This window comes from Microtus pennsylvanicus, chromosome 1 (assembly GCF_037038515.1).
Source record: "Microtus pennsylvanicus isolate mMicPen1 chromosome 1, mMicPen1.hap1, whole genome shotgun sequence".
NCBI classification, from domain to species: domain Eukaryota; kingdom Metazoa; phylum Chordata; class Mammalia; order Rodentia; family Cricetidae; genus Microtus; species Microtus pennsylvanicus.
In genome coordinates, this window is record NC_134579.1 from 153,581,161 (window position 1) to 153,593,921 (window position 12,761).

Here is a 12,761-nt window from a genome sequence, read left to right on the forward strand (position 1 = left end):
TTATTATACATCCCACACATAGTTCCCCCTCCCTCCTCGTCCCTCTCCCCAACTCGCCCTTCTCTTTCCACCCCATAATCCAAACCTCCTCCATTTCTGTTTAGGGAAGGGCAGGTCTTCCATGGATATCAACAAAGCATGGCATACCAAGTTGCAGTAAGACTAACACCGCCTATGTATTAAAGCTGGGCAAGGTGACTCACGTAGTCTGGTTTTCTGTTTGAATTTTAGGAAGGTGTTTTTATAGTTCTCTTTTTTATTTAGATTATGATAGAATTTAGATGGATATTGTGCAAAATATTAGTATATTGTTCATGATATAGGCAAGTATTATTTTCACAATACAAATTATATGAATAAATAATCATTCAGGTTAATTTCTATCATTCATTTTCTGTTCGTTTCTTTCCTCAGTGTTATAAATTGTTCAACAGGGAAGATGCTCGAATTCCTTGATGACATTTATTCCCAGGTATTTTATGTTTTATTGGTTATTGCAATGGAGTTGCTTCCTTGACATATTTCTCAGTATGATCCTTTCTGGTATATGGGAGAACAATTAATTTTGTGTGTTGATTTTGCACTCTGATACTTTCCTGTATTCATCAGATTAAATAGTTTTCACAGGGAACATGTAGGGTCTCATGCACAAGTACAAAATCATTAGGAAATAGAAGTAATTTGAATTGTATTTTGTTTCTGCTGACTTAATACACTAGAAGAATCCAAACAGTCCCAATCTCATTCCAAGGGAATGAGCATCTTCAATTCTTTGATGTTTCAGAGGAAAGTCTCTCATATTGTACTAATCTCTGAAGAGATTTTGAATTTTGGATCTTAAAATATTATTGAGACTGTGATGGGAACTTTTGAAGTTGGATTAAATGCATTTTTCATTTTGTTTTGATTATATGCCTAAAGAGCATATAGTGGAATGTGGTGATCTAAATAGGTATCACCCTCCATGGACTCATGTTTTTGAATGATTGGCCATAGAGAGTTGCATTAGTAGAATGTGTGGTCTTACTGGACATGGGCTCATGTGTTACTGTGGATATAGTCTTTCGAGTATCATATATGCTCAAGGCATGTCCAGTGACACAGTTGCTTCTATTGCCTTCAGATCAAGATGTAGATCTCTTTTCTCCTCCCCAGTACTATGTCTGCCTGAATGCCAACATGAAGACAATGAACTAAACCTCTGAATTTGTAAGTCACCTCCAGTTAATTTTTTTTTTCTTTATAAGAATTGCCATGGTCATGGTGTGTCTTCACAGCAATAGAAACCTTAAGTGATTTTTCTTTCAGAAATGGAGTTAGTAATAATCATTTCTGATTTTGTAACTTCATGCTTTTTCTGATGATAGGATCCTTTCCTTAGAGACAATTTTCAGTTTCATGGGGTCCTGTTTCTTTTTCTTTTTGTTTTGTTTTTTTTTTATTTATTAAAGATTTCTGCCTCCTCCCCTCCACCGCCTCCCATATCCCTCCCCCTCCCCCAATCAAATCTCCCTCCCTCATCAGCCCGAAGAGCAGTCTGGGTTCCCTGCCTTGTGGGAAGTCCAAGGACCTCCCACCTCCTTCCAGGTCTAGTAAGATGAGCATCCAAACTGCCTAGGCTCCTACAAAGCCAGTGCGTGCAGTAGGATCAAAACCCAGTGTCATTGATCTTGACTTCTCAGTAGTCCTCATTGTCCGCTATGTTCAGCGAGTCCAGTTTTATCCCATGTTTTTTCAGACCCAGGCCAGCTGGCCTTGTTGAGTTCCCGATAGATCATCCCCAATGTCTCAGTATGTGGGTGCACCCCTCGCGGTCCTGAGTTCCTTGCTCGTGCTCTCTCTCCTTCTGCTCCTAATTTGGACCTTGGGATTTCAGTCCGGTGTTCCAATTTGGGTCGATGTCTCTGTCTGCTTTCAGCGCCCGATGAAAGTTAATCTCCAGGAGGATGACTATATGTCTTTCTTTGGGTTCACCATCTTATTTAGCTTCTCTAGGATCACAAATTATAGGCTCAATGTCCTTTATTTATGGCTAGAAACCAAATACGAGTGAGTACATCCCATGTTCCTCTTTTTGGCTCTCGCTTACCTCACTCAGTATAGTGTTTTCTATTTCCGTCCATTTGCATGCAAAATTCAAGAAGTCATTGTTTTTTACTGCTGAGTAGTACTCTAATATTTATATATTCCATACTTTCTTCATCCACTCTTCGTTGAAGGGGAGCCCTGTTTTTTAATTATTGCTTTTATTTCCTGAACTAAAGATGTTCTTTCTAGCATTTCTCCTCCTGTTTCAGTGGGTTCAAGGCTATTCCTCACTTTCTCTTCAATCAGGTTCAGGGTATCTGGCTTTTGTTGAGGCTTTTGAAAAATTTATAAAACAGTTTACAAAGAGTAATGAGTATACATCTATTTTCATTTTTATACCTGCAGATATCCAATTTGAATAGCACCATATGTTAAAGATGCTGTTCTCATTCCAGAATCACTTGATTGCTTTGAAGGGATTTATTAACTTGCTCTTTAAGAGATTCTATCGCCCATATGTTGTAGGGTACTTCCCACTTTCTCTTCTATCAGGTTCAGTGTGTTCAGATTGATACTGAGTCCTTTGATCCATTTGGACTTGAGTTTTGCGCATGGTGATAGATATGGGTCTATTCTAATTCTTCTACAGGTTGACATCCAGTTGTGCCAGCACCATTTGTTGAAGATGCTTGCTTTCTTCCATTGTATACTTTTAACTCCTTTACTGAAAATGAGGTGTTCAGGGGCTGGAGAGATGGCTCAGTGGTTAAGAGCATTGCCTGCTCTTCCAAAGGTCATGAGTTCAATTCCCGGCAACCACATGGTGGCTCACAACTATCTGTAATGAGGTGTGCTGCCCTCTTCTGGTCTGCAGACATACACACAGACAGAATATTGTATACTGAATACATAATAAATAAATATTAAAAAAAAAGAAAATGAGGTGTTCATAGGTTTGTGGGTTAAAATCCGGGTCTTCAATTCGATTCCATTGGTCGACTTCTCTGTTTTTATGCCAATACCACGTTGTTTTCATTACTGTAGCTCTGTAATAGAGTTTGAAGTCAGGGATGGTAATGCCTCCATAAGTTCCTTTATTGTATAGGATTGTTTTGGCTATCCTGGGTTTTTTTTTGTTTTTCCATATAAAGTTGATTAATGTCCTCTCAAGATCTGTGAAGAATTTCGATGGGATTTTAATGGGGATTGCATTGAATCTATAAATTGCCCTTGGTAGAATTGCCATTTTTTCTATGTTGATCCTCCCAATCCAAGAGCAAGGGAGAGCCTTCCATTTTCTGGTATCCTCCTCAATTTCTTTCTTCAAAGACTTAAAGTTCTTGTCAAATAGATCCTTCACATCCTTGTTTAGAGTTACTCCAAGGTATTTTATGCTATTTGTGGCTATCGTGAAAGGTGATGCTTCTCTGATTTCCCTCTTTGCTTCCTTTTCCCTTGTGTATAGGAGGGCAACTGATTTTTTGGAGTTGATATTGTATCCTGCCACATTACTAAAGCTGTTTTTCAGCTGTAGGAGTTCTTTGGTAGAGTTTTTGGGTCACTTATGTACACTATCATATCATTTGCAAATAATGAAAGTTTAACTTCTTCCTTTCCAATTCGAATCCCCTTGATCCCCTTATGTTGTCTTATTGCTATTGCTAGAACTTCAAGCACTATATTGAAGAGGTATGGCGAGAGTGGACATCCTTGTCATGTTCCTGAGTTTAGTGGGATGGCTTTGAGTTTCTCTCCATTTAATGTGATGTTAGCTGTTGGCTTGCAGTAAATAGCTTTTATTATATTTAGGTATGACCTTTGTATCCCTAATCTCTCCAAGACCTTTATCATAAAGGGATGTTGAATTTTGTCAAATGCTTTTTCAGCATCTAATGAAATGATCATATGATTTTTTTCACATTATTTATATGATGGATTACATTGATAGATTTGCATATGTTGAACCAGCCCTGCATCTGTGGAATGAAGCCTACTTGATCATAATGGATAATTTTTCTAATGTGTTCTTGGATTCGGTTTGTCAGTATTTTATTGATGATTTTTGCGTTGATGTTCATGAGCGAGATTGGCCTGTAATTCTCTTTCTTGGTTGGGTCTTTGTGTGGTTTTGGTATCAGAGTAACTGTAGCTTCATAAAAGGAATTTGGTAATGACCCTTCTGTTTCTATATTGTGAAATACATTAAGGAGTATAGGTATTAGGTCTTCTTGGTAGTTCTGGTAGAATTCTGTATTGAAACCATCTGGTCTTGAGCTTTTTTTGGTAGGGAGGTTTTTGATAACAGCTTCTAATTCTTTGCAACTAACAGGTCTATTTATATTGTTCACCTGGTCCTGGTCTAACTTTGGTATATGGTATTTATCTAAAAAAGTGTCCATTTCTTTTACATTTTCCAGTTTTGTGGCATACAGGCTTTTGTAGTAAAATCTAATGATTCTCTGAATCCTCTCTGTCTGTGGTTATGTCCCCCTTTTCATTTCTGATCTTATCAATTTGCATATTCTCTCTCTGCCGTTTGATTAGTTTGGATAGGGGTTTATCAATCTTGTTGATTTTCTCCAGGAACCAGCTTTTGTTTCATTGGTTCTTTGGATTGTTTTCTGTGTTTCTATTTTGTTGATTTCAGCCCTCAGTTTGATTATTTCCAGCCTGCTACTCCTCCTAGGTGAGTCTGCTTCTTTTATTCTAGAGCTTTCAGGTGGGCTGTTAAGTCTCCAATATATGCTTTCTCCATTTTTTTAATGTGGGTACTTAGTGCTATGAACTTTCCTCTTAGCACTGCTTTTATAGTGTCCCATAGGTTTTAGTATGTTGTTTCTTTATTTTCATTGAATTCAAGGAAGACTTTAATTTATTTCTTTATTTTATTCCTTGACTCAGGTGTGGTTCAGTAGTTGACTGTTCAGTTTCCATGTGTTTGTAGGCATTCTGGGGGTAGCATTGTTGTTGAATTCTAACTTTAATCCATGGTGATCCGATAAGACACAGGTGGTTACTAATATTTTTTGTAACTGTGGATGTTTGCTTTGTTACCGAGTATGTGGTCAATTTTCGAGAAGGTTCCATGAGCTGCAGAGAAGAAGGTATATTTTTTCCTATTTGCGTGGAATGTTCTATAGATCTCTGTTTAGTCCATTTGATTCATTACCTCCATTAAATCTCTTATTTCTCTGTTAATTTTCTGTCTGATAGACCTGTCTATTGGTGAGAGAGGAGTGTTGAAATCTCCTACTCTTAGTGTGTGTGGTTTGATGACTGCCTTGAGTTCTAGTAATGTTTCTTTTATATAAGTGGGTGCTTTTATATTAGGGGCATAGATATTCAGGCCTGAGACTTCATCCTGATGAATTGTTCCTGTTATGAGTATAAAATTTCCTTCTCCATCTCTTCTGATTGATTTTAGTTTGAAGTCAACTTTGTTAGAAATTAGTATGGCCACACCTGCTTGTTTCTTAGTTCCATTTGCTTGATAAGCCTTTTCCCAGCCCTTTATTCTGAGTAGGTGCCTGTCTTTGTGGTTGAGGTGTGTTTCTTGTAAACAGCAGAATGTTGGATCCTGTTTTCGTATCCAATCTCTTAGCCTGTGCCTTTTTATAGGTGAGTTGAGTCTATTGATATTAATTGATGTTACTGACCAGTGGTTGTTAAATCTGGTCATGTTTTTGGTAGTAGAGTTTGTGTGTTTCCCTTCTTCGAGGTGTGCTGTTGAAGGGTCTCTAGATGTCTGAGTTATTGTGGGCATTGTTGGATTCCTTGGTTTGTAATTTTCCTTCAATTACTTTCTGTAAGGCTGGATTTGTGGCTACATATTGTTTAAATTTGTTCTTATCCTGGAAAATTTTTTGTTTTCTTCATTGATAGTGAATGATAGCTTGGCTGGGAATAGTAGTCTGAGCTTGCATCCATGGTGTCTTAGATTCTGCAGTACATCTATCCAGGACCTTCTGGCTTTTATGGTTTCCATAGATAAGTCCGGTGTAAGTCTGATAGATTTATCTTTATAAGTTACTTGACCTTTTCCCTTTGCAGCTCTTAATATTCTATATCTGTATGTTTTGTGTTTTTATTATTATATGGTGAGGGGATTTTTTTTTGATCCAGTCTATTTGGTGTTCTGTTGCTTGTTGAATATTCATAGGTATATCTTTCTTTATGTTGGGAAAGTTTTCTTCCATAATTTTGTTAAATTTTCTGGGCTTTTGAGCTGTACTTCTTTTTCTTCTTCTATCCCTATTATTCTTAGGTTTGGTCTTTTTATTGTGTCCCATATTTCCTGAATGTTGTGTGATGAGAATTTTTTGGATTTGCTGTTTTCTTTGATCAGTGCATTTTTTTTCAATGGTGTCTTCAGAGTCTGACATTCTTTCTTTTATCTCTTGTATTCTATTAGTTATGCTTGTTTCTGTAGTCTCTGTTCATTGCCCTAGATTTTCCATATCCAGTTGGTCCTCTGTTTGTGTTTTTTTCCTTGCCTCCATTTCAGGTTTCAATTCTTGAACTGTTTCCATTACCTGTTTGATTGTTTTTTCTTGTTTTCCCAGAGTATCATTTATGTATTTATTCATTTCTTCAAACTTTTTGTTATACTTCTCATCCATTTCTCTAAGGGCGTTTTTTACATGGTCTTTAAGGGACTTTCATAGTGTCAATTTTTCCCCCTTTTCTGGATTAGGGTGTTTAAGACCTTCTGTTGTCAGATCACTGTGTTCTCATGTTTTCATGTTATTTTTAAGATTGGTGGAGGAATTCTTGCCTTTGTGCCTGCCCATCTCTTCCTTCAAATGCTATCCGGTGGATCTTATGGAACAGGATCAGGTTCCCTTGCTAGCCAGGGACCTCGCTGACAAAGGGCCTACCTTGCTGCAGGCAGGCTATTGAAGCAAAGCAATTCCCGCTGGCCCCGTTGGCCTCAGCACCCCATCCCAACACCCAAACAGGCTAAGCTGGCGGATCCCTTGGTCCTGCAAAGGGAGGAAGAAGGGAGGAGGTTCCTGAATGCAAACTGGGATGGGTTAGGGATGAGAAATGCCCCAGCAGAGGGGAGCAGCCCATGCCGATTGACCTGTGCTGGATGTTTTCATGTCAGTTTGACACAGGCTAGAGTTTTCTGAATGGACAGAACCTCAATTGAGAGGTTGATTTCATATTTGGTTATAGAGCATTTTCTTAATCAGTGATTGATTAGAGAGGACTCAGCCCATGGTGGGTGGAGTCACCCCAAGCTGATGTTCCTGGGTTCTATAAAAAAAAGGTAAGATGAGCAAGCCATGAAGAGCAAATCAGTAATCATCACACTTCCATGGGCTTTGCATTAACTCCTGCCTCCAGGTACCTGCCATGTTTGAGTTCCTTTCTTGACTTCCTTTGATGATAAACAATGATTTGGAAGCATAAACCAAATAAAGCCATTCCTCCCCTAGCTGTTTTGGCTATGGTGTTTCATCACAGGAACAGTAACCCTAACTAGGACAGAGTTCATGTAGGTAATGTCCTATTTGAAAGAACTTCAGACACAAAGAACAGCCCTACAGGCAGACCTGAGCCTGGACATTAAATGACAGCATCTTCATAAATTCAGAATGAGGATTAGCACTTGCCATTCTTTTCATGCATTACCTCTGGCTCATAAAATCTTTCTGCCTCTTCTTTTGCATAGATCCCTGAGCCCCGGTGGGAGGGATTTGATGCAAGCATTACAATTAGGATTGAGTTTGTTAAAGCCTCTCATTTTCTCCACATTTTACAGTTGTGGGTCACGGTGTTAATTCCCATCTGTTTCAACAGGAAGTGGCTCTGATGAAGGCTGAACAGTTTTCTTCTGCTCAATGGATATAGCAATATGTCATTAGGAGTTATTTCATTGCTATGTTCTCTGGGAGAATAGTTCTCAACTTTCCTAATACTGTGACACTTTGATGCAGTCCCTCATGTTGTGATGATCCCAAAACCACAAAATTATTTCATTGAATCTTCATAACTGTAATTTTGCTACTGTCATGAATCATAATGTAAGCATATGGCATGCAGCGTATCTGATATGTGACCCGTGTGGGTGTCTCAATCCACAGGTTAAGAACTATTGCCAAGCAGGTATAAAGGTAATAAGTTTTTCCTCTGATCATGACTTAACTAGTCTCAGATTCTTAGTCACTTTAGCAATGTCAGGTATGTGTACCATCTCAGGAATAGAACTTTAAATCCAGTAAAAAGAAGTGATTGTTTACTCTTACATTTTTGGCACTATTGCATTAGTATATCTTACAGACAAGTCATTGTTGCAGATAACAGACAACAGCCTGTAATGTTTGCAGAGGGTATTTATGGGACCCCTTTGGCGAATGATGTAGCCTATTCCTGACACTATTTTGCTTAGTGACACAAGAAGTCTACGAGATCACTGTCTCCTCTATTATAAGGTGACTCCATTCCTGTTATATATGTGTATATATTAGGAAGCTTGGTTTCAGATTTTTTTTTAGTGCTATTTGGGTCATCCAATATTTATTTTATCTTTTCCTCTTATCCCCCTTCACATTTAATCCTCTTATTTTGGTTTCTTCTTTATCTCCCCATCACACTATATTCTATTCCTCTTTCTTTGGAAGATCCCTTCACCTCTGTTGGACTAGTTTGATTCCCATGCTCATTCACTGTCAGTCCAGTTGGAGTTGGTGAACTCCCATTAGCTCAGGCAAACTGTCTCAGTGGGTGAACCCCTCATGGTCTTGATCTCCTTGCTCATATTCTCACTCCTTCCACTCTTCAATGGACCTTGGGAGCTCAGTCCAGTGCTCTGATGTGGTTCTCTGCCTCTGTTTCCATCTGTTGTTGGATGAAGGTTCTATGGTGATATTTGGATAATCATTAGTCTGACTAAAGGGCAAGGCCAGTTCAGGCATCCTCTCCACTATTGCTTAGGGTCTTAGCTGGGGTCATCCTTGTGGATTCCTGGGAATTTCTCTAGTGCCAGGTTCCTTGCTAGTACCACAATGGCTCACATAACCAAGATATTTTTTCCTTGTTCTCCATCTCTGTCATTCCCACAAGTTCTCCTTCCACTTCCCTTCATCTCTTCTGACCCACTTCTCTGCCCACCCCATTTTTCAGGAGATCTTGTCTATTTCCCCTTCCCAGAGGGATCTATATATGCTGCTCTTAGGGTTATCCTTGTTACATAGCATCTTTTGGTTCATGAACCATAGGCTCATTATCTTTTGTTTACAACTTCTATTCACTTATGAAAGAGCACATACCATACTCATCTTTCTGGGTCTGGGTTACCTCACTCAGGAAGGCTTTTTTCTAGTACCACCCATTTGCAAGCAAATTTTAAGATGTGATTTTTTTATTACTAAATAGTACTCCACAGTGTAATGTATCACATTTTCTTTATCCATTCTTCAGTTGCAGAGCATCTAGATCATTTCCAGGTTCTGGCTATTACAAATAATGCTGCTATGAACATAGCTGAACAAATGTTCTTGTAGTATGATTGAGCATTCTTTGGGTATATGTCTAAGAATTGCTGGGTCTTGAGTTAGGTTGATTCCCAATTTTCTGAGAATCTGCCACACTGATTTCCAAAGTGATTGTACAAGTTTGTATTCCTACCAGCAATGGAGGAATGTTCACCTTACTCCATATCCTCTCCAGCATAAGCTATCACTGGTGTTTTTATCTTAGCCATTGTGACAGGTGTAAGATGGTATCTCAGTCATTTCAATTTGCATTTTCCTGATGGCTAAGGATGTTAAATATTTCCTTAAGTGTCCTTGGGCCATTTGAGATTCTTTTATTGGGAACTTTCTGTAAGATCTGTACCCCATTTTTAATTGAATTATTTGATATTTTGTTTTCTAATTTCCTGAGTTCTTTATATATTTTGGAGATCAGTCCTCTGTCTGATGTGGGGTTGGTGAAGATCTTTTCCAATTCAGTAGGCTACCTTTTTGTCTTATTGTGTCTTATGCTTTACAGAAGTTTCTCAATTTCAGGAGGTCCCATTTATTTATTGTAGCTCTCAGTGTCTGTGCTGCTGGTATTATGCTTAGGAAGTAGTTTCCTGTGCCCATGCATTGAAGACTACTTCCTACTTTCTTTTATCAGGCTCAGTGCGATCTGATATAGGCCTTTAATCCCTTTGGAGTTGACTTTCGTGCATGGAGGTAGATATGGATCAATTTGCATTCTTCTACATGTTGACACCCAGTTATGCCAGCACCATTTATTGAAGACACTTTCTTTTACCTATTGTATAATTTTAGCTTTTTTTTCTTTATCAAAAATCAGGTGGTCATAGGTGTGTGGATCACTATCTGGGTCTTCAATTTGATTCCATTGGTCAATCTGTCCGTGTGCCAACACCAGGCTGTTTTCATTATTGTCGCCCTATAGTAGAGCTTGATGTCAATACCTCCCAAAGTTCCTTTATTGTACAGGATTGTTTTGGCTTTTCTGTTTTTTTTTTTTTGTTTTTCTATATGAAGTTAAGTATTATTCTTTTGAGATCTGTGAAGAATTACGTTGGGATTTTGATGGGGATTTTATTGAATCTGTAGATTGCTTTGTGTAGGACTGCCATTTTTATTATGTTGACCCTTCTTATCCAAGAGCTTGGTAGATCTTTACATTTTCTGGTATCTTTATCAACTTCTTTCTTCAAAGACTTAACGTTCCTGTAGAACAGGTTTTTCACATCTTTGGTTAGTGTTACCTCAAGATATTTATGTTATTTGTGGCTATTGTGAAAGGTGATGTTTCTCTGATTTCTTTCAAAGTTTATCATTTATATATGGGAAGGCTACTGAATTTTTTTGTGTGTGTTGATATTGTATCCTACCACATTACTGAAGGTATTTATTAGTGGGTAGGATTTCCCTGGTAGTTTTTGGTGTCACTATAATGTCTTATCACCTGCAGATAGTGAAAGTTTAACTTCTTACCTTCCAATTTGTATCCCTTTGATCTATTTCTTGTCTTATTGCTCTACCTAGAACTTACAAACTATGTTGAATATATACAGAGAGAGTGGATAGCCTTCTCTTTTCCTTGATTTTAGTGGAATCACTTGGAATTTCTCTCCATTTAATTTCATGGTGGCTGTCAGCTTGTGTATTGCTTTTATTTTGTTTAGGTACATTCCTTGTGTCCCTGAGCTTCTAACGTGTTGGATTTTGCTGAATGCTTTTACATCATGTAATGAGATGACCATATGGTTTTATTTCAGTTTATTTATATAGTGGGTAACATTGATAGATTTTTGTATGTTGAACCATCCCTGCATCTCTGGGATGAACTGTACTTGATTATTGGTGATGAGTTTTTTTGATTTATTCTTGGATTTGGTTTGCCATCATTTTATTGAGTATTTTTACATAAATGTTCATGAGGGAGGTTGGTCTGGAATTCTCTTTCTTGAGTCTTTGTGTGTTTTCAGTAACTGGTCTTATAAAAAGGGTTTGGCAATGTTCCCTGTGTTTTTACTTTGCGGAACAATTTGAGAAGTATAAATATTATCTCTTGTTTGAAGTTCTGGTAGTATTCTGCACAGAAACCATTTGGTCCAGGGCTTTTTTTTTTTTTTGATTGGGAGGCTTTTGATGACAGTTTCTATTTCCTTTCAGGTTATGGGTCTATTTAAATTGTTCACCTGGTCTTGATTTAATTATTGTATGTGGTACCTATCCAGAAAATTGTCCTGTTTACGTTTTCCAATTTTGTGGAATACAGATTTTTGTAGTATGACCTAATCATTCTCTGGTTTCCCTTGGTGTCTGTTGTTACATGCCCCTTTTCATTTCTGATTTTGTTAATTTGGATGTTCTTTCTCTGTCTGCCTTTTGATTAGATTGGATAAGGGTTTGTCTATCTTGTTGATTTTCTCAGAGAATCAGCTCTTTGTTTCACTGATGCTTTGTATAGTTTTCTTTTCTATTTTATTGATTTAGGCCCTCAGTTTGGTTACTTTCTGTCATCTACTCCTCCTGAGTCTGCTTCTTTTGTTCTAGAGCATTCAAGGTGTTCTGTTAAGTCACTAGTGTGAGATTTCTCCACTTTCTTTAAGTAGGCAATGAACTTTCCTCTTAGCACTGCTTTCATAATGTCCCATAGGTTTGGGTAAATTGCGTCTTCATTTTCATTGATTTCTAGGAAGTCTTTAATTTCTTTATTTCTTCCTTGAATGAGGAGTGATTCAATTGAGCACTGTTCAATTTCCATGAGTTTGTAGGCTTTCTGCAATTAGTGTTGTTGAATTCTAACATTAAACCATGGTTATTCAATAAGATACAGGTGATTATTTCAATTTTTTTGTTTTTGTTGAGCTTTGCTTTGCTACTGAGTACGTAGTCAATTTTAGAGAAGGTTCTATGAGGTGCTGAGAAGGTATATTTTTTCATTTTGGGATAAAATGTTCTACAGATGTCCATTAAGTCCATTTGAGTCATGACATCTGTTAATTCTTTCATTTCTATTTTAAGTGTGGCAGACCTGCCATTGGGGAGAGTGGTGCGTTGAAGTCTCCCACTATTAGTGTGTGGTGTTTGAAGTGCAATTTATGCTCTAGCAATATTTCTTTTACATATGTGGGTGCTCTTTTTTGGGGGACATAGAGGTTCAGGATTGAGACTTCACCTTGATGGATTTTTCCTCTAATGAGTAAAAAGTGTTTTTCTCCATTTCTTCTTGCTGTTAGTTTGATCTATTTTGTGACA